This window comes from Lepus europaeus, chromosome 7 (assembly GCF_033115175.1).
Source record: "Lepus europaeus isolate LE1 chromosome 7, mLepTim1.pri, whole genome shotgun sequence".
In the NCBI taxonomy this organism is placed as follows: Eukaryota; Metazoa; Chordata; class Mammalia; order Lagomorpha; family Leporidae; genus Lepus; species Lepus europaeus.
In genome coordinates, this window is record NC_084833.1 from 54,304,567 (window position 1) to 54,327,394 (window position 22,828).

Genomic DNA, 22,828 nt, shown 5'->3' on the forward strand with positions numbered 1-22,828 from the left:
GAAACTCTGATCAATTAGACCCTACCCAAGATTTCTTTAGGTTAAACCTTTCAATCATCAGTTTGATTTTATTTGGTCATTGTGTGCAGTGTGACTATGGCAGTTATATTGTGCTACCACGCCTCTGCAACCTCAGGGTCCCTTAACCATCATTGAAATTGGACCAATTTCAGCACCATCATAGACAATGTTTTTTTTTTTTTAAAAAAAAAAAAAAGGCATGTATTTGAGAGGCAGAGAGAGAGAAAGCTCTTCCATCCACTGGTTCATTCCCCAAATGGCCACAACAGCCAGAGCTAGGCCAATCCAGAGCCAGGAGCCAGGAGCCAGGAGCCAGGAGCTTCTTCCAGGTCTCCCAGGTGAGTGCAGGAGCCCAAGCACTTGGCCATCGTCTATTGCTTCCCCAGGCTATAGCAGAGGGCTGGATTGGAAATGGAGCAGTTGGGTCTTGGACTGGTGCCCATAAAGGATGCCAGTACTGCAGGCAGCAGCTTTACTCGCCATACCACAGCGCCAGTCTCTATCATATACAATCATTTTTTTTTCTGACAGGCAGAGTGGACAGTGAGAGAGAGAGAGACAGAGAGAAAGGTCTTCCTCTTGCCGTTGGTTCACCCTCCAATGGCCGCCGTGGCTGGCGCACCATGCTGATCCGAAGGCTTCTCCTGGTCTCCCATGGGGTGCAGGGCCCAAGCACTTGGGCCATCCTCCACTGCCTTCCCGGGCCACAGCAGAGAGCTGGCCTGGAAGAGGAGCAACCGGGACAAAATCTGGTGCCCCGACCGGGACTAGAACCTGGTGTGCCGGCGCCGCAAGGCAGAGGATTAGCCTATTGGGCCACGGCACCGGGCAATATACAATCTTTATCCCCAGACATTACAGTCATGTTCAGGGACATTTGTATTATCCTTACCAATCTTCTTCATTCTATGATATTAAGATAATATGCTAGAAGCCCCGTTGGGGACTTAGGAGTGGATGATCCAATACAAATAACTCATTTCAGGCCTCTAAAGCTTGTCTTCAACATTGTATCAGGGCATTTATGGCAACTCAACTTTATTTAGTTTCAGTCACCCATTGAGTCTAGTTTTCTGTTAACCAATTGAGAATAAGTAAAACACTCCTAGCTACCTTAACTAGTATGACTCTTGAATCTCTAGTAAGTGTTCTCACACCAATAAACTCAGCCCAATATTAAATTATAGTGTTCTTTCGTTGATCTTGTACCCTCAGGGTCCAGAGTCTTTATTATATTCACAAGATGTTTACTACTGCCAAGTTAGCTAAATCTTGCCATTCTTCTGGCACGTAATCCTTCTCTACCCAGATTTATTTTGTAATTTGTCTCCTAGAGCTTTCTGGGTCTGACTCAAATTTATATGTCTGTAGTTAGGAGATATGGTGGAAAAGAAAAATAGATACTTCTTTGAAAGATAAGGCCTGTATTTTCTATTATATGGCAAATTACCCAAAATTTAGCAGCTGAAATGGAAATCATTATCTCATAATTTATTTGAGTCTGAAATCTGGAATTGGGTCAGCTGGGTGATTCTGTCTCAGGTTCCCTCATAAGGTTAGGAGCAAGATGTCAACTGGGACAATAGTCATCATAAGACTTGACTGGGTCTAGAGGCCCTGCTTCCAAGGGGGCTCACTCCTATGCCTGGCAAATTAGTGCTGGTTTGTTAGTGGGAGGCCTCAGTTCCTCACCATATGGCATGTCCTCATAACATGGCACCTGACTTAACCCAGATCTAAGAGAGAATAAGCAAACTGCATTATCTTTTTGTGACAGCCTCAGGAGTCACACACCATCATTTCTGCAATATTTAATAGATTACATGTGGTCATTTAATACTAGAAGGTGGATATCATTGGGACCTTCTTGGAGACTGATTACCTTAAGATCAAAATAGGGTTTTCAAGAAAGATAAGGCCAGCCTTATCAGGGGAAGAAGGAGATTGCCTCTATAAGCAAGGGCTACTCTGTGAATTTTTAAAATTAATTAATTAATTTATGTGAAAGGCAGAATGACAAAGAGAGGGAGAGGAGAGACAGATATTCTACCTGTTGGTTCATTCCTCGGATGTCCACAACAGCAGGGACTGAAGCCAGGATCCTGGACCTCCATCCAGGTCTCCTACTTGGGTGGCAAGGGCTCAAATACTTGGGCCATCATCTGCTGCTTTCCCAGGCACATTAACGGAGTTGGATCAGAAGAGGAGCAGTTGAGCTCTAAACCAGCATATGAGATGCCAGTGTTACAAGCAGCAGCTTAACCCTCTGTGCCACAACTCTGACTCCACTCAGTGGATTCTGGAAAAACAGGATGCTATTTTTGTAATTCTATTCTTTTCTTTTCTTTTCTTTTCTTTTTTTTTGACAGGCAGAGTGGACAGTGAGAGAGAGAGACAGAGAGAAAGGTCTTCCTTTGCCGTTGGTTCACCCTCCAATAGCCGCCGTGGCCAGCGCGCTGCAGCCAGCACATCGCGCTGATCCGAAGGCAGGAGCCAGGTGCTTCTCCTGGTCTCCCATGGGGTGCAGGGCCCAAGCACTTGGGCCATCCTCCACTGCACTCCCGGGCCACAGCAGAGAGCTGGCCTGGAAGAGGGGCAACTGGGACAGAATCCGGCGCCCCGACCGGGACTAGAACCCGGTGTGCTGGCGCCGCAAGGTGGAGGATTAGCCTGTTGAGTCACGGCGCCGGCCCTCTATTCTTTTCTAATCAGTGCCCTAACTTCCATACCAGAGAACAAATAAAACTGTTAGTTCTACCTCAGTCTTAATTCAGCATTCTTCTGAATCAGATTCTGCTTATAATTTTTAGATCTGCACCTATAGGAGATAAGGAATTTTTCAGGGCAATTATGGAAAACCTCTGGTTTTCTGAACATGCCCTGAGCTAAGGATTTGAAATCTTGAGCCTCTAATTTTCTTTTTTTGCACAACCTCTGCCCTTGATTCCTTTTGCCTTTTAGTCTATCCCAGCAGCTAGTTGGTCTACCAAAGCCTTGCCTTTAATAAGCATTTTATTCCATATGACAATAGAGAAATTGTTTAAGCAAAACAGAATTTTTAAAAAATTTGTATACAATTATCTTTGTTTATTTTATTTGTTTTTATTACTTACTTATTTGAAAGGCAAAGTTATAAAGAGAGGGAGAGACAGATCTGCCTGCTGATTCACTCCCCAAATGGCCTGCAACATCCAGGGCTGGGCCAGGTAGAAGCTAGGAGCCTGGAATTCCATCCAGGTCTCCCATATGGTTGGCAGGGGCCCAAATAGCCCATCTACTTTCCCAGGCACAATAGCAAGGAATTGGATGGAAAGTGGAGCAGCCGGAACTCAAACCCATGCTCAGATGAAATGCCGCCATTACTGGCTGCAGCTTAACCCACAGCACCATGACACCAGCTCCCAGAATGTATTTTATTACATAACTAAAAATATATATAGATAGATGTGGATACAGGGATTTAAATGATGTCTGTAGGAATTTAGCCATTGCAGTCTCTCGTCTCTGCCTTCCTTTGTTGTATTTATTCCCAGGAAGATTCTCTCCACATGAAGGCAGAGATGACATCTGGCTTACTTATCAGCATAGCAATTCACAGATGATATTTCAATAACTGTCCACTGTGTATTATGAATTACCAGTTCCTCTAGTGGCAGACTCTAACTGCCTTCAAATACAATCAAATCATTCCTGTTTCCTGGAAAGTCAGTTGCTTATAACTCTTCCTATTCCTGCATCAATCAGTGTTCAGCAGTATAACACAGAATCTGGTCTAGTTTAGGCAAGAAGAGATTTAAAGCAAAAATTGAATGCTTGCAAAACCACTGAGAGAAGCAAGCTCTAGGATCAACTCTGGAACAACCTGTAGTGTTCATAACCACTTTCTACCATAATTAAAAGACCTCCAAATCCCATTGCTATAGGAACTCACTGCTATTATTCACACAACCATTTACTTCTGCTACTGCTACTGCTACCAAAAAAAAAAAAAAAAAAAGCTAGCTCCAGAATTATATCACTTCTGACAAGTCCACACAGTAAGTTAGAATCCATGCATCTTTCCTCACATGGCTTAGTTCTGAATCCATTTCTCACAAGATGTGTTGAACCAAATCATGTTTGGAATTCTGACTGAAATGCAGTCTGGGAAATACAATTTGTTAGCTTTCTAGCTTTTGCAGTTTAGGAAGGGGTTGGGCTCTTATAACATTCTCATACCATCAATCCACACATTACTCTCATGACACTTTGTTCAGAGCAAGTGGTAGCATGTAAAATTGTTAGTTTTATTGGGTGTATTATGTTGAGAGTTCTTTAAAAACAGGGATAAAGTTTTACTCTGTTTTAGGATAGTCTGCATTTACTAGTTCCTCCCTCAAACATAATCCCTCATTTATACACTGCTATTTTACAAACATGCAAATATCTACTACAAACTTGGAAGTTTCTACTAAGGACTTTGGTGTCTCTGAGTATAAATGCATCCTTATACCATCTCTCTTTCAGGCAGACCATGCTCATTGTCTCCACCCCACCCCTTACCAAAACTGAAATTTCCTTTACATCATTTCCTCTGTAATCACACCTTAGAAGACAGTATGGTGATTGAAAATATCAGGAATTTGGGGGGCAAACAGGGTTTAAATTTTGGCTTATTCATTTACTAGCTATATAACCCTGGGCAAGTTACTAATACCTCTAAACCTTAACTGTACAATGAAGATAGTGATACCTAATATGGTATGAATTAGGTCAGATAATGTATGAAATTGGCCAACAGTAGACACTGTAATAAGTGGTATATAATATTAAAATATCTTCTCCTATCTCATATATGTAACTATGAGATTGAAAAGAATATAAGAGTATATCTAATCCAACTCCAAAATACTAACAAACCCAAAGCCAAAGGAAGTGAACTTTCATATCTAGTTTCTACCTGTACCATATTATTTATGGCTCATGTCCTATATGTTGACAGTTTTACCTCAGGATCTATGGTAGACTTATTTGAGTAGATTTTTATCTTCTCTTTGAGTGAGACATTGTATGGAATCTTCTCTTGATCATTGGATATTTAGTCTGAATGACAAATCACTCATGCCTCACTCTGTAAAGGAAGTTTTTGCCCCAGCATTCTGGATTCCATGACACTCTCCTCCATCCCCACCCTTTCTAGACACCAGAATGTTTAATCTTGATGCCAACTATTTATCTCATCATAAGTGTAGATAGACTCAACTTTGGCTATTGAATCTCCTCTGTTGAACGCTCCCAACATGGTGGCAGCTTCTAATACAGTGGTTCTCAGCTGTGGATAACAGGGATTTTTGTCCCTCAGGACATTTGGAAATGCTGTGAGACATTTTTGGATGTCACACTGGGAGGAATGTTCTGTATCTGGTGGTTAGATGCCAGGGATACTGCTAAACATCCTTAATGCACAGGATAGCCTTCCACAATAAGGATTATTTGGCCAAAATGTCAACAGTGTTGAGGTTGAGAAATCCTGAGTTAATTTTAGACCCAAGTCTCCTATACTTAGCTCTGTCTTAGAGTGTCATAACTCTCCAATAAGCTCTAAAATAAGATATCATCCCTTATTCCTGTCTGTAGCAACTTCTAACTCTGCCTTCATTAATGCTTTAATTGTTGTAGTCATCTAACAGCCTTTAAAATTTTTTTGTATGTTTATACATTGTCTCTCTAACAAAGCTATGAGCTCTTTGTTGACCCCATCTCCCCGCATTCTGTGGCCCTATTGCGTATAACGGTGTTAATCCATAAAAGAGCCTGGATTCGGGCCAGATCTTTCAGAATGCACTCATTCTCTGGGCAAAGGCCCAGGAAAAAGGAGATAGGGTCCTTACCTAACCGAAATAGTCAACCCACTTGGAGTCAAGCAAATCAGATCTCTGGCTTCATGGATTTCCATCTGTTCGCATCCATTCTTGAACATTCCTGATTTTTTTTTTTAATCTTTTGATTTCTTTCCACAGAGCGTTCTCTTCTGCTCATCTGTAACAGTATTCTCCAATAATCCCTATAATACATTATTCTCCTTTCACAAGATATCACACTTTAATTTCTTTTTCAGTGTCTCTCTTCCCCCAAAGGCTTTTAGTTACATGAAGGCAAAGACCATTTCGGCCTTCCTCAGTAATATATCCCCCAGTGTCTTGGCAGAGTGCCTGGTACATAGTAGGCATTCAGTAAATATTGGATTATGGCAACTTTGTGCCTGGCCCCAAGTTATAGTCTCAAAGTTACATCTGACCGACATTAATAAATAACAAATTTTATCTTCCCTATTGTTAGTGTGCTTGAGGGCTTTGGTTTTGTTTTTTGGTTGTTTTTTGGTTTTTGGGTTTTTTTACAAAATGAATGTTATTAAAACATAATGAGGAGCCAGTGTTGTGGCACATTGGTTAAGTCACCATTTGCAAAGCAGCATCCCAACTCAGAGCACCAGTATGAGTCCCAGTGCTGCACTGCTTCTGATCCAGCTCCTTGTTAACATACCTGGGGAGGCAGTGAAGAATGGCCCAAGTTCTTGGGCCCCTGCCACCCATATGGAAGACCAGATTGTATTTCTTGGTTTCAACCTATACCATATTAGGCTGTTGTGGCCATTTGGGGAGTGAAACAGCAAATAAGATCTCTCTCTTCCTCTCTGTCACTCTGCTCTTCAAATAAATAAATAAATAAATAGAATGATAAATAAATCTTTTGTAAAATCCTCTGAAGTAATAAACAACACACTCCAAAAAGTTCTACAAAGAAACTACAAAAAGGGAAATCCAAACTTCTGACATATAGCTTTCCTTCTGACACAGACTGATTATCTGTCAGTAGTCTGTTCCATAGCCTGCTTGTTGGTGTCATTTACCTAGAGTATCCATCCATTGTCCCCTTCCCTCTTTGAGGTCTCAGGTATGTAAGTCCTTAGGGAAATTGCACATGAGTGGGATAATGGGTCTGTTTTTGGGTGAATTGCTGCCCTACTCTTCTGGTGCCTGTTAGTTTTCTGTGTGTCTATGTGTTCCAATGAAGAATGGCAAGCCTCTTCAGTCAGTGAGGAAAAATTACACACTACTTTTTCCTAATCATGACCACTTCTTCCTAATTGTTTCCGTTACAGAAATTGTGATGCCAAATAAAGTATAAAACTCCAGGGGCCCAGCACTATGTTAGAGCCCAGCCAGCAGTGACAACATCTCATATTGGCCCAGCTATAGCCATTTCAGCCATTTGAGGAGTGAACCAGTGAATGGAAGACTTCTCTTTTTCTCTCTGTCTCTACCTTTCTCTGTAACTCTATCAAATAAATAAATCTTTGAAAAAATTAAATTCCACAAGTCAAGTTAAAGTTAAAGTCTATGTATCACTTCTGCTTCTAGTTTTTCTGTTACAAAGAATTAGTTTGAATTTATATTAGTGTGTTCAGGTTGCTATAACAAAATACCATAAAATGGTATCTTTTTTTTAAAGATTTTTTTAATGTATTTTAAAGTCATAGTTACAAAGAGAGGGAGAGACAGAGAGAAATCTGCTGGTTCACTCTCCAGATGACTGCAACAGCCCGGGCTGGGCCAGGCCAGAGCCAGGAGCTTGAAGCTTCAGCCAGGTCTCCTATATTGGTGCAGAGGCCCAAACACTTGGGCCATCCTCTGCTGCTTTTTTCAGGCCAATGGCAGGGAGCTGGATTGGAGGTAGAGCAACCAGGACACTAACAGGTGCCCATGTGGGATGTTGGCATTCCAGGCCACAATTCTGGCCCCAAAATGGTGACTTTTAACAGAAAATTATCGCTCACAGTCTGGAGGCTAGGAAGTTCAGAATCAAAGCCCCAGTAGATGCAGTGTCTGGTAAGAGTCCTTGTTCTCATAGATGGCGTCTTCTCCACTGTGCCCTCACAGAGTGGGAGGGGCAGAGAGGTACCCTTGGACCTCTTCTGAGGACCAATCCTGTTGATAAAGGCTCTGCAGGTGATTTAGTCACCTACCTCTTAAGATTTCAACACATGAATTGGGGGTGGAGAGGATGTTCAGACCATAGTAGAGTGAGACTGTTGAATTCTTATTTATTTTATTTGAGAAACAGAGGAAAAAACAAAAAACAAAAACAGACCTCCCACCTGCTGGTTCACACTCCAGATGCCCAGGAGCCAGGGACTCAATCCAGATTTTATCCACCATATGAATTTTTGTCCTTGGTTTTTTTTTTAATTTACTTTTTAAAACTTTGTATTTACTTACTTTCACTTTATTTGAAAGGCAGAGACAGAGCTCTTCCATTTACAAATTCACTCCCTACATGCCCACGACAGCTGAAGGTAGGACCCTAGAACTCAGTCAGGGTCTCTGTGGTGAGTGGCAGGGACCGAAGTACTAAGCCATGATCTTCCCTGCTTCCCAGGGTACACATTAACAGGAAGCTGGGGCAGAAGTAGAGGAGCTAGTACTTGAACCAGGCACTCAGATATTGAATGCTGATGTTCCAAGAGCCATCTTTACTGCTGTGGGAAACACCTGTCCCTGTCTTTGGCTTTTCATCTAGTTGTCTCCTTCCTCTTTCCATCCACTCCTCCCCATCTCCTCCATTTTTTCTTCTCCTTTTCCTCCACTCTCACTCTGACTCTGCAATTTCTGCATAGCATAAAGGCTCCAGCCAAGGGTTTAAGATCTTCTGAAATCCACTGCTCCATTTTCCACTAACCAAGCTAAGGTATGAGTGAGTATGTCTGCCCCACACTACAGGCTAGCATAGCCCTTCCTGAATCCCTCAGCCAACTCCCACATATAAGGGGTCTTCAGAAAGTGCATGGAAAATGTATAGCATGAGAAAAGTGTGTATCAAACCTATCTTTTCATTTTTTTTCTGTGAATTTTTTGAAGTACTCTTGATGTGGATGAGGCAGGAAGGAATAAGGAGCTAAAGACCACCAACATCCAAGCCAAGTGCACCACCCAAATGTCATCAGTTTCCATGTTGACTGAGCATGGCTCTTCATCATGCAGCTACACCTCACACAGCAGGAACCAGGTGCCATGACACACCTTTTTGGAGGTTACCATGGACACTCATCTCCACCCCAAACCCTGCCTCCTGTGGAACTTTAGTCAGGCTCTGCCCTGAGCGCCACCTGTACCCTCTAAAAGGATTACCTCAGCCTAGCTGGGGGAAATCCTCTCTTCAGGGCGCCCTCATTCATGTCTCAGTGAGTACAATCTTTCTTCCTGTTAGTAAATCCTGCTCTTCTGTTTACCTCTGTCTACATCTCTCAGTTGTATTCTTTTTTTTTTTTTTTTTTTTTTTTTTACCCTTAGCCAAGAGGCCGAGAAGTGATTTTTTTTTTCAAGAATTTATTTATTTGAAAGGCAGGGTTATAGAGAGGCAGAGGCAGAGAGAGAGCGAGATCTTCCATCCTCTGGTTCACTCTCCAGATGGCCAAAACAACTGGAGCTGACCTGATCCAAAGCTGGGAGCCAGGAGCTTCTTCTGGGTCTCCCATGTGGGTGCAGGGGCCTAAGCACTTGGGCCATCTTCTACTGCTTTCCCAGGCCACAGCAGAGAGCTGGATCAGAAATGGAGCAGCTGGGACTTGAACTGGTACCCATATGGGATGCTGGCACTGCAGGCAGCTTTACCTGCTACACCACAGTGCCAGCCCCCTGTTGTATTCTTAAATGCAGAAGATATGAGTCTGGACTAAGTCTAGCTGGGGGTCTCTTCAAACACAGTCAGGGCTCTTGATCTCCACAAGATAATTTGCCACAGCATTCTCATATGTCATGATTCCTCAGCCTAGTGCAGTGCTTCCTCTTCTTGGTTCTCGAATCAGGCAGGGATCTAGCTCTGGTTTAAGGTATTGCGATGTTAGCCCATGGATCTTTCCTGATTAACCCGAGTAGTACAAATGGGGTATACCCCTTAGGCCCTGGAACCCATACTGCCTACTCTCAAATCCCAGTAGTACTATATACTATATCTCTGCTTCATTTCCTTGGCTATAAAAGAGAGACTAATACCAGCCGCCTTCTAAGGTTGTATACCTGTGGAACATTTTGAATATAGTTTGAAACATAGTAGGCATTTAGTAAGTGTTTATTATTAGGAGCTCATGCATGACATTGGGGGGGAGAGACCCATACTGCTTTTATCACACTCATAATTCGGCAAATGTGTGTTGAATGACCACAGTGCACCAGATACTGAGCTAGAAAGAATGTAGAGATAAAGCAGAGAGCTGCATTTGGTCTACAGATAGTAATGATGGCAAGGGGTGCCTATTTATCTAGTTAGTCCTCCACTGCTCTTTCTATTGACTTTTGAATAGAAGAACGTTTACCTGTTGGCTTCTAATATTATCTTATAGTTTGTTTTCTTTAAAAGGTTAGAAGCACATTTTGCAATCATAGATCATGATCTTCCTAGTCTCTCTCTTAAATTTACCATATTATAGAAGTTACATCTTTTCCTAGTTTCCTGTGGTTAGAAACAATAAAAAAAAAACTGTCTCTTCCCCAAATGCTCAGCTCTTCAAGCTCTCAAATTATAACTTTGTACCTTAAACTAACTCTAGTCCTCCTTTTTCCCTTCTCTGGGCTTTGATGTGTTGGTTTGTCAGCATTTATGTGTTTGCCCTTTGGCAATAGTGAGATATGGAAAGGTGAGCTGTAATCAGAAAGGGTCAGTGAGGTTACCATCAAATGTCTGTACTTATTTAAGTCCCTTTGTCACAAGTTGTTTTCCAAATCCAGCTGTGTTTTATCTCTGCCTTATGATTATCGTGGAAGAAGGCAGAAAGGAGACAAACTTTTTAAATGTTCTGTCCAGTAGAAAGTAAAGAACCCTTTCCAAAACAAAATATGAAGTTCTAGTATAAAATGACACTTAAGGGAGAAAGGGGAGGGTTTTTTTGTTTTGTTTTGTTTTGTTTTGCCTTTTTTAAAGATATAAAGAAATAACTAAAAATAAAGAACATCTCTTTGTTCTGGTTTATCATTCTTTATCAAAAACAATTTGGGGAGACCAGTGCTGTGGCTTAGCGGGTAAAGCCGCCACCTGCAGTGCCAGTATCCCATATGGATGCTGGTTCATGTCCCTGCAGCCCTTCTTTCAATCCAGCTCCCTGCCAATGGCCTGTGAAAGCAGTGGAAGATGGCCCAAGTGCTTGGGCTCCTGCACCCCTGTGGGAGACCTGGAAGAAGCTCCTGGCTCCTGGTTTTGGATCAGGCCAGCTCCAGTTGTTGTGGCCATTTGGGGAGCAAACCAGTGGATGGAAGACTTCTCTCTCTGTTTCTCCCTCTCTGGTTGTAACTATACTCTCAAGTAAATAATCTTTAAAAAAAATTATTTATATACTCTGATAAACACTTTCTTTTCTGGCAGAGGGGAGCAGTCATGAACAGGCCTTGAGCTCAGCTGTTAAATGGAGATGTGCAGTGCCGTGGGATAGATTAGTCTCCGAGACAGCACTGGGTGGGTCGGCATTGTTTTACTCTGGTATATTTGTTTTCTCTTCTGAGTTCCTTGGTGAATCACAGATGTTCTCCACCCTTTATCTGAGCAGCCACAATGATATGTAACTGTTAGCCAGAAAACAGTATGTTTATAGGCAAGGGAAGTTAGGTATTTGATGCAATAGCAACCAAAATTCATTGTCTCCAAATGTCTTTCCCTTTTAGAATTGACTTGCTATTATCTCTATAAAGCCAGTCATTATTCAATCAGTGATAAAGTAAGTTTTTGGTAAATAATTTATATTTCAATAATCTTGTAGATCAGAAAAATCCTACCAAAATTGTAAATAGAATTACTACACTTAAGGCAATTTTTTATAAACCAGAGCAGTCACATTTATTTTCATTTTGATGAGAAAAAATGAATGTTCTTTTTGTGTAATTTGAATGTCAAAATTATCCAAAAAGATAGAACTGGTTAAGCTGTAAAAATTGCCAGTTGCTTAACCTGGCATCACAAAACTTTCCCATTTTCTCATGTTATCTTTCCCATTTCTACTAATAATTTCATTCTTAAATTAGTAGCTGTGAAGAGTACTAGATACCAGATCCAGACATGCTGGACTTTTCAATATTTATAAATCTTTAAAGTTTTCACCCTATCATTAAGGTGGTCCTTCAGGATTACGCTTCAATGTGTGGCAAAATTACTAGAAATACAGAATATCTAAAACTATATAGTGAGGCCAGTGCTATGGCATAGCAGTTAAAGCCACCTACTGCAGTGCTGGCATCCCATATGAGCTCTGGGTCAATTCCTGGCTGCTCCACTTCCAATCCAGCTCTCTGCTGTGGCCTGGGATAGCAGTAGAAGATGGCCCAAGTCCTTGGGCCCTGCACCCATGTGGGAGACCTGGAAGAAGCTCCTGGCTCCTGGCTTCAGATTGTCCCAGCTCCAGCTATTGTGGCTATTTGGGGAGTGAAGCAGCGGTTGGAAGAGCTCTTTCTCTCTCCCTCTCCCTCTCCCTCTCCCCCTCTGCCTCCTGCCTCTGCCTCTGCCTCTGCCTCTCTCTCTCTGTAACTTTGCCTTTCACATAAATAAGTAAATCTTGGGAAAAAAATGTAAGTACAACTCTGCTTCTCTGCCAAAATATAAACCAGAATCAGAGATCCTAGATTCCCAGTCCAGAAACAAGAGGCAGACAAACCTGAAAGGGAGAGTGCCTGGCTTTTAGACCCTGCTTTGTAGAATTTTATGGGTGAGACCTTAAATATAGCTCTCATTGTGTCTCAGTTTCATCTTCTGTAGAATTCTGAAACTGCTCTCTACCTTTTACCATCCTCTCTCAATGGTGCTGATATGTGACATAGGAAGGTTCTTTGGACTACTCAGAAAAACAGTGCTGCATAGCTTTGAAGCATTATCATTACTGTTATTATTGTCATCATCCTTATGCTTGGAACTTAACTGGTTTTGTTGCTGCTTTCATCACAGAAACTCAAAGATTTATAAAGAGAGACTCATGTATTCATAAAGCATATCTTGGCAAATTCTATGGTTCCATTATTTAAAATAAGTGACTTGCTTAAGTTTTCAAATAAGTTAGTAGATAATCCAGAACTAAGAGTCCACTTTAATGTATATGAATATATATACTAACTGTCAAAGCAATAGCATAAATAACCTATCTCTTCATGTTATAAACTCACCCTAATAATTGAGACTTTTAATGTCTTGCCAAACCGTACTTCCACTTTAAAAATTCCCTACAACCAGGAATTATTTGTAAATGACTTATCTTTCTTAAATTAACCATCAATGTTCCAAAGAAAGAAAATTAGTTTTAACTTCTCTAAGAAGACAACTCTGGGGCCAGCGCTGTGGCATAGCGGGTTAACGCCCTGGGAGCCAGTTCGAGACCCAGCTGCTCCACTTCCAATCCAGCTCTCTGCTATGGCCTGGGAAATCAGTAGAACATGGCCTAAGTCCTTGAGCCTCTGCACCCGCGTGGGAGACCCAGAAGAAGCTCCCAACTCCTGGCTTCGGATCAGCGCAGCTCTGGCCATTGTGGCCAATGGGGGAGTGAACCATTGAATGGAAGAACTCTCTCTCTCCTCTCTCTACCTCTCCTCTCTCTGTGTAACTCTTTCGAGTAAATAATTCTTTAAAAAAAAAAAAAAAAGAAGAAGACAATTCCACCAGATACAGTAGTTTTCCAAATAGCTGTAACATTAAAGTTCTCCAGAAAAAAAAAAGAGAGTGTGTGTGTCTATGTGACAGGTTTATTTTAAGGAATTGACACACTTGTGAGTCTAATATCTAATAGGGTAGACCAGCAGGCTGGAGACTCAGGAGTTGCAGTGCAAATTCAATCTACTGACAGAATTCCTTCTTGAGGAGGAGGGGTGGAGAGGTGGCCAGTCTTCAACTGATTGGATGAGACTTACCTAGATTATGGAGGGTAACTGTTTTACCCAAAGTCCACCAGTTAAAAGGTTAATCTCATCTAAAAACACCTTCACGGAGACAGCTAGAATAATGTTTGACAAAATATCTGAGCATAATGGTCCAAACAGACTGACACATAAAATTAACCCTCATGGTTACTTTAGTTATATTTTTCAGACTCAGGTAAATGATTTAATGGCATTAAACCAATGTACATTATGTGAATTCTGAACATTATGTAATCCATTAGCTTTTTTAATGGACAAATAAAATCGTATTTATAATTTAAAATATGATATTTTTAAAGATTTATTTATTTATCTGAAGGTCAGAATTACACACAGAGAGAGGAGAGGCAGAGAGAGAGGTCCCCCATCCAATGGTTCACTCCTCAATTGACCGCAACGGCCAGAGCTGCACTGATCCAAAGCCAGGAGCCAGGAGCTTCTTCTGGGTCTCCATGTGGATGCAGGGGCCCAAGAACTTGGGCCATCCTCTACTGCTTTCCCAGGCCATAGCAGAGAGCTGGATCAGAAGAGGAGCAGCCGGGACTAGAACCAGCGCCCATATGGGATGCTGGCGCTTCAAGCCAGGGCATTAACCCACTGCGCCACAGCGCCGACCCCTAAAATATGATGTTTTGAAGCATATGTGTATCATGGATTGACAATCTAGCTAACATTTGCATTATCTCATAAAGTTATTTTTCTGATGAGAACACTTAAAATTTACTTTCAGCATTTTTTCAAGAATGCTTAACCAGTCACAATATTATAAAATAAATCTCTTTAATATATTCCTCTTTATCCAACTGAAATTCTGACCAAAATCTCCCCAATCTTTTTCTTAACTGCTCCAACCCCTGATAACCATGATTTTACTTCCCAGTTCTATTATATGAATTTTTTAGATTCCACATACGAGTGAAATCATGCAATATAAGGCTATTTCAAAAAGTTCATGAGAGATATATATTATGAAAGAAACTGCATGGATTTCAAAAATTTTTCACCAGAATAAACTTTTTTTTGTTCCAATTCCATTTTCCCACAAACTTTTTGCAGTACCTTGGTATTTATCTTTCTGTCAGTTGGGAAACCTGCATCCCATACCTGAGTGTCTAGATTCAAGTCCTTTGCTCCTTTCTCTAGCTTCCTGATAACTACATACCCTGGGAGGCTGCAGGTAATGACTCAAGTACTTGGATCTCTGCCAGCCATGTGGGAGAACTGAACTGAGTTCCTTGCCCCCAGCTTCAGCCTGGTCCAGCCCCAACCATTGCAGACATTTAGGAGTGAACCAGTGAACGGGAGCTAATTCTTTCTCTGCATCTTAAATTTTAAAAAAAAAAAAAAGTTTATTAACTCTTAGTTTCATTGACTTTTTAAAAATTTTTATTTATTTATTTGAAAGTCAGAGTTACAGAGAAGGAGAGACAGAGATAGGTTTTCCATCTGCTGGTTCACTCTCCCAGAGGTTGCAATGACCAGAACTGAGCCAGGCCTAAACCAGGAGCCAGGAGCTTCAATCAGGTCTCCCATGTGAGTAGCAGGGTCCCAAACACTCAGACCCTCTTCCACTACTTTTCCCAATACATTAGCAGGGAGCTGGATCAGAAGTGGAGCAGCTGGGACATGAACTGGCCCCCATATGGGATCCAGGACTGCAGACAGTGACTTTATCCATTATGTCACAATACCGGCCCACATTGACTTTTCCTATTGTTTTTCTCATCTCTATTTCATTTCTTTTTTCCTTTTTTTTTTTAAGATTTATTTATTTATTTGAAAAGCAGAGTTATATATAGAGAGATTTACCATTTGCTGGTTCACTTCCCAAATGGCCATAGCAGCTGGAACTGGGCCAGACTGGAGCCAGGAGCTCTTCCGGGTCTCCCATGTGGGTGCAGGAGCCCAAGGACCTGGGCTGTCTTCTGCTGCTTTCCCAAATGCACTAACAGGGAGCTAGTTAGAAAGTGGAGCAGCTGGGTCTCGAACCTATGCCTATATGGAATGCTGGTGTTGCAGGCAGCAGCTTAATCCATTACACCACAGCACTGGCTCCTCACTAAATATTTGTTGAATAGATAAACAATGACCCATATTAAAAGGCTGGGCCATTAGATAGTGTTCTAAGAATTTAGTTCTCTACTAAAATGCTATGAACACTATAGTAGAAAGAATAAAAACCCCTCTTCCCAGAAGATAGGTTAATGCTCTAAGCCCTGGAAACTGTAAATATTAACGTGACTGAATTAAGAATGTTGAGGGTGATGCTGTGGCACAGCAGGTAAAGCCAAGGCCTGCAGTGCCAGCATCCCATATGGGTGCTGGTTTGAGTCCCAGCTGCTCCACTTCTGATCCCGCTCTCTGTAATGGCCTAGGCAGGCAGTAGAAGATGGCCCAAGTCCTTGGGCACCTGCACCCATGAGGGAGACCCTGAAGAAGCTCCTGGCTCCAGGCTTTGGATCAGCCCAGCCTCTTGCCATTGCAGTCATTTGGAAAGTGAACCAGAGATGACCTCTCTCTCTCTCTCTCTACTTCTGCCTCTCTCTAACTCTACCTGTCAAATAAATAAATAAGTCTTAAAGAAATAAATTGAGAATGTTGAAAGGAGGAGTTTATCCTAGATTATCTGAATGCAATCACATGCTGGTAGAGGGATTTGTGAGACACAGCATACACAATAGAGGAAGACATTGTGAAGACAGAATAAAGAGATGAAGTCAAAGCGAAGATGCGACCACAAGTCAAGGAATGTCAACAGGCACCAAAGGCTGGAAGAGGCAAAGAGAGATTCTCCTATAGAGCCTCCATAGGAAGTGCTGCCAACAGCTTGATTTTTCACGTTTGGGCTCAGCACTGTGAGAAAATAAATTACTATTGTTTTAAGCCACCATTTTGTGACAGTTTGTTAAGGCAGCCACAGGAAGCTAATGCAAAAATTGTATACATTGTATGCAGAAATGATTTAAAAAAAGGGAATATCCATGTTGTTGTAAGGGAGCTTGGTACACTTGGGAAGGTATGAGATTCTGCCACATATTAACTAACTTGCATTGGAAAAGTCACCTCACTTTCCATTTCTCTATCTGTAAAATGGGAGAAATGATACATCCCTTTGAGGTGAGACTCAATTGACAGAATGTTTATTCTTGTATTTAATAAATATTTATTCATGTCTATTGTATACCAGGAGCTATTCTAAGCCCTGAATCTCTTACTCTCCAATGCATCTGGGACCCAGAAGCCAGTCATCTGGTAAAACCCCAAGGGAGATGATATGACAGACAAGGTTCCTTTTGAGCTTATACCCTCATCTCATATCGGAATGATAGTTTAAGTCCTGGCTACTCCACTTTCAGTCCAGCTTCCTGTTAATACATCCTGGGAGGTGCTGAATGATGACTCAAGTACTTGGGCCCTGCTACCCACAAGGGAGACCCAGATACAGTTAGTAGCTCCTGACCGGCCCGGCCCAGCCCTGGGAAGTGAGTCAGTAGATAAAAGTACTCTGTCTCACTCTGTCTCTGCCTTTAAAGTAGATGAAGATAAATAAACCTTTAAAATTATTTCTCTTAGTAAGTTCTATGGAAAAAATGCAGAGTATTGTGATAAAGGGCCTAGAAACGGAACACTATTATTTTCTTGATTTAGTTTATTAAAGAGTTACAGAGAGAAAGAGAGCAAGCAAGCGAGAGAGAAATCCATAGAGAAGTTTCCGATATGCTGGTTCCCTTCCCAAATGACCACAACAGCTGGGACTGGGTCAGGTTGAAGCCAGGAGCCTGGAGCTTCCTATGGTCTCCCACGTGAGTGCCGGGGCCCAAGCACTTGGGCCATCTTCTACTGCTTTCCCAGGCACATGAGCAAGGAGATGGATTGGAAGTAGAGCAGCCAGAATGTGAACCAGCACCTATATGGGATGCCAGTGCTGCAGGCAGTGGCTTTACCTGCTCTACCACAGCGCTGGCCCCTGGCTATTCAAGCTGAAACCTAAATTACGGAGAAAAAAAAAAATCAACCATGTGAAAACCTGAGATAAGAGCATTTTGGACAGTGGAATTTAAAAAAGGAAGTAGCCACAGCTTTTGCGTGTTTGAGGAATAAAAAGCCTTGCATGAGCTTGGGCTGGGATTTGGCCTAGTGATTAAGATGTGCAGATTCTGTATTGGAGTGCTTGTATTTAATACTTGCCTCTGGCTCCTAACCCCAGCTTCCTGCTAATGGGGACTCTGGGAACCAGTGGACTGTACCATCCCATGTGGGAGACTTGAGTTCCTGGCTTCACCCAGGTCCAGCCACTGTAGGCACTGGGGAAGTAAACCAGTAAATGGAAGTCTCTCTGTCAGACTCACTTTCTCTCAAATAAGTTTAAAAATTGTTAATTTTTCAAAAAAAAAATTTTTGTGTGAGCTTGATATGTCTGAGTAACAGAAAAAGGGCCAGTGTGACTAAAGTAGAGATGAAGAGGAACATGCTAAGAGATGAGGTCAGAGTGATATTCAAAAGCCGGATCATATAAGGTTATGTAGGCATGATAAGGACTTGTAGGTTTTATGGTAATTGTAATATGTATCCATGATTAGAGGGTTTTAAACATGAAAGTGGCAGTATCTGATTTACATTTTTAAAAGATGACTGGCTCCTGAGTAGTGAAGGTACTGGAGAGCAAGAGATGAAGTTGAGAGACCAGTTCTAAGAGGCTATTGCAGTGATCTAGGCTAGAGACAATGATAGATGAAAGTGATAGCAATGTAGATCAAGAGAAGGTGACCAATTTAAAATATATTTTGAAAACAGAGGCAGTAGAACACCTGATGGATTGCATGTGGAAGATGAAAGAATTAAGAATGATTCATATGGTTTTGACTTTAGGAACTGGCAAATGGTGAACAATAAAAGAAAAACTATTCTGAACATATTAAATGTGAAATATCTGTTGGATAATCAAGGATAAATTTTTTTAAAGCTTTATTTCCTTGAGAGGCAATGTTATAGACAGAGAGAGGAAGAAACAAGGAGAGGTCTTCCATCCACTGGTTTACTCCTCAAATGGCCACAATGGCCAGAACTTCGCCTATCCAAAGCCAGGTGCCAGGAGCCTCTTCTGGGTCTTCCACGCCCATGTAGGGGCCCAAGCACTTGAGCCGTCTTGCACTGCTTTCTCAGGCCATCAGCAGGGAGCTGGATTGGAAATGGAGCAGCTGGGACTCCAACCGGTGCCCATATGGGATGCCTGGCTTTGTAGGCAGATGTTTAATCTACACCACAGTGCTGGCCCCAGGATAAATTTTAGTAGACAATTCAAAATAGAAAATACACATCTATGGCTTGCAAGGAGGAAAAGTGGATCAGTGATGGAAATATATTGGAAATCATCATCATATTGTTGGCATTTAAAGTCATAAGGTAGATTTATTATCTAGGGGGAAAGTGCTCAGAGGGAAGAGAAGAAAGCCCAGGATAAATCCTTGGGTTACTTAATATTTAAAAGTCAAGCGCAAGGTGCTATGGCACAGCAGTTTAAAGCCACAACCTGCAGCTCCAGCATCGTATATGGGTGCTGGTTCGAGTCCCAGCTGCTCCACTTTTGATCCAGCTCCCTGCTAATGCAACCGGGAAGGCAGCAGAGGATGGCCCAGGTCCATGATTCATGGGTCCCTGCACCTACATGGCAGATACAGAAGAAGATTCTTGCTCCTGGCTTGGGCCTGGCCCTGCTTCATTCATTGTGGCCATTTGGAGAGTGAACCTGTGAATGGAGGATCTCTGTCTCTCCTTTCTCTCTCTCTAACTCTTTCAAATAAATAAATAAATCTTAAAAAAAAATTTAGAAGCAGAGGAGATCATAGCAAAGACTGAGCTGAATAGGTAAAGGACATAAGAGAAAATCCTTGAGAAAAATGAATGAATAAAATATAAGCAATATCATATACATAAATATTTTCTCAGCTCCTGTATGTGAAAACAACTCTGGTAATACAAGGAAGTACACACTCTCAAGAACCTTATAATTTTGGAAGAGAGATTAAACAAGCTCCATAATACATGCAGTATATAGCCACCTAACCGATAACCCTATGGCCAGGTTTGCCTTTCACTCCATTCTACACAAGCCACAACACTGATTTCCCTAAAACAGCACTGAGCAATTACAGCTGGTTAGCTTTGAACTAAAACTGATCAGAATTCTGTTCAAGAACTTTCTTTGCCTACAACCTCAAATCGCTATGATAGTCAAAGAAGCACTGCACAGCCTCATCTCCTATCACTCCCTTTATGAAATAGCAGTTTTTTTCCTTGATTGTTCAGTTTAGCAGTGATTCTACCCTTTCCTGCCCTGAAATGTAATTGGTTTCTCTTTTCTTTGTCTAGACGGTGAGCTCCTTGAAAACAGACACTCAGGCTTCATGCCTAGTCAGTAGTATATTACACCACTAACTTGGCCTCTGTCAAGTACAGAACAGTCAGATAACATGGAACACTGGTGATGTAATCAAGCAAAGTCTGAGTACAGTAGAACTAGATAGGGATCATACAGAAATGAAGAGAGGGTGTACATTAAATAGGGAAGTAATCTGAAGCCAGTTACCATGGGCCTTTTATGCCAAAGAAGGGGATTTGGGAGTAATTCTGTTAGAGGAGAACTACTGCGGATTTGGAGTGGGGCACTCACATACTCACATCTGGGCTTCTGAAGTGAATTGGTAGAAGGCATAAATGAGGGTAGTTTCAAAATTGAAAGTGATGGCGCATTAGTAGGAGTGAACTTTTAGAGGCAGCAATACCAGCCTAACTGGCTGCATGAGAGAAGACTGGGTGTCTGGGAGTGGTAAGAACAAGGCCAGCATCTGTAAGTCGGGCCAGCATATGAAGGACCTGAACACTAAGCAACAGTGTATGAACTGAGACCCTGGGGTTCTGATGCCTGTTTCCCTACTTGGGGAAAGTCCTTATCATTTCTAGAACCCAGTTTCCCTTGCCTAAGATTTTCTTCAGCTGTAAATGTTATAATTTTCTATTAAGCTCTGACCTGCTATTGTGATTTGCAAACCTTGACAGCACATTGGCAACACCGTGGGAGCTTTAAAAGCTATTGATAGCTGGATTCCACTCCTAGAGCTTCAGATTTATTAGGTCTTAGATGCAGCCTGGACACTGAGATATTTCAGGGGCCCCCAGGTAGTTCTAACATGTAGCCAAGGTTGAGATTAACTGATGTAGCAAACAGTGAAGCACTGATTCTTAAACATAGTAACATGTTGAAGAAAAAGCTGTTTTAAGGAAGACTAACATGAGTGTACAGAATAAAGGGAAAATACTTTAGGTGGCCCTTTAGAATTTTTCAGTAATTCACAAGAAAAACTTACTAAGGTCTGGATTAGCATGCATGCAAGGACACTATAGGGAAGAAGATGATTGTAAGAAACATTTAGAAACAAATAACACCAGAACTCAGGAACTGATTATCAAACCTGATCAAAAGGAAATTTAGAATAGTGGGACCTTTAGCAAAGCTAAAAAGCAGTTGTTAAACAGCTGGTTAATCAAGGATGCAGCAACCAACATTAAGTACTATGTCAGAGTCTCTGCTACGTGCTCTACATACACTATCTCATTTAATCTTTACAACTCTATAAATCTTGTCATTCCCATCTGACAGATCCAGAAACTAAAGAAGAGTGAGCAATTAAATAACTTGTCCAAAGTTACACAGCAAGTGGTAGAGAAGCTATTCGAACTCAATGGTTCTGACTCCTTTGCTTTATTTTAGGAAAATAATCAGTTACATACAAAATCTGTTGAATTTGAGCAAACAACTGAAAAAAACAAAATGGCTATCAAGACCTGATAAGAACATAAATGAGTGAATCAAGTCGGATTTCACTGTGAAGAAATGAAAACATCTAGGGGAGGCAGTTGCTACGCAGCTATACTTGAATATTGCCCATAAAGGCAGATTTTTTCACAAAAAGGTAAAGACTTGGATTAGTATGTAAAAATCTAATATTTGAATGTCAACTAATTAAAATGTTCAAAACTATGTATTCTAAACTAAATATGGCTGCGAGTTTGCTTCTCTGACCAACAGGCTGCTGAAATTCCAAAGTGGATTTCAAGTGAGCAACCTAGACGGGCGGTCTGTAACTAAGGGGCCAGGAAGCACTGAGAGGATGGCTACGCTGCAGCGTGTTGTGTGCTGGCCATGATTTAATCACTGGCCATGATTAAAGAAGTGCAAGAATAGAGAAGTTAACGCTGTCAGGGCTCCCAGAGTTCTTCAGTCTTACAGAAAACTGACAAAACAGGAAGTGTAACACTAGCAGATTGAGGTGGGTATATTCAAAGTTCAATTTTCTATGAGCTAAAAGCTAAATCAAGGCAATGACTTGAGTAGTAACATATTTAGGATTTTATGGAAATGTTTCAAATTTATGAATGTTTATTTCTCTCATAGACTGAAATGTAATTGAAAGACTGTGTTTGGGGCCAGCACTGTGGCTCACTAGGCTAATCCTCCACTTGCGGCACCAGCACCCCGGGTTCTAGTCCCGGTTGGGGTGTCGGTTCTGTCCCGGTGGCCCCTCTTCCAGGCCAGCTCTCTGCTATGGCCCGGGAGTGCAGTGGAGGATGGCCCAAGTGCTTGGGCCCTGCACTTGCATGGGAGACCAGGAGAAGCACCTGGCTCCTGCCTTCGGATCAGCATGGTGCAGTGGCCGCAGCAGCCATTGGGGGGGGGGGGGTGAACCAACGGAAAAGGAAGACCTTTCTCTGCCTCTCTCTCTCTCTCTCACTGTCCACTCTGCCTGTCAAAAATAAAAAATAAAAATAAAAATAAGTGTGTTTTATCCACATTTTTACTATTTGTACCTCAGAACTACTCCCACCCA

The 22,828-nt window shown here is 41.7% G+C and overlaps 1 protein-coding gene across 1 annotated transcript in view; it reads left to right on the forward strand.

Moving 5' to 3' along the window:
• The window catches only part of ZBED5 (zinc finger BED-type containing 5), a 43,426-nt gene extending 21,156 nt beyond the window's left edge, over window positions 1-22,270 (forward strand). The window contains exon 3 of the transcript XR_009866379.1: window positions 21,712-22,270. The gene's annotated coding sequence lies outside the window, so the exon portion shown is untranslated. The remainder of the gene's footprint in view (window positions 1-21,711) is intronic.
• Window positions 22,271-22,828: the final 558 nt, after the last annotated feature.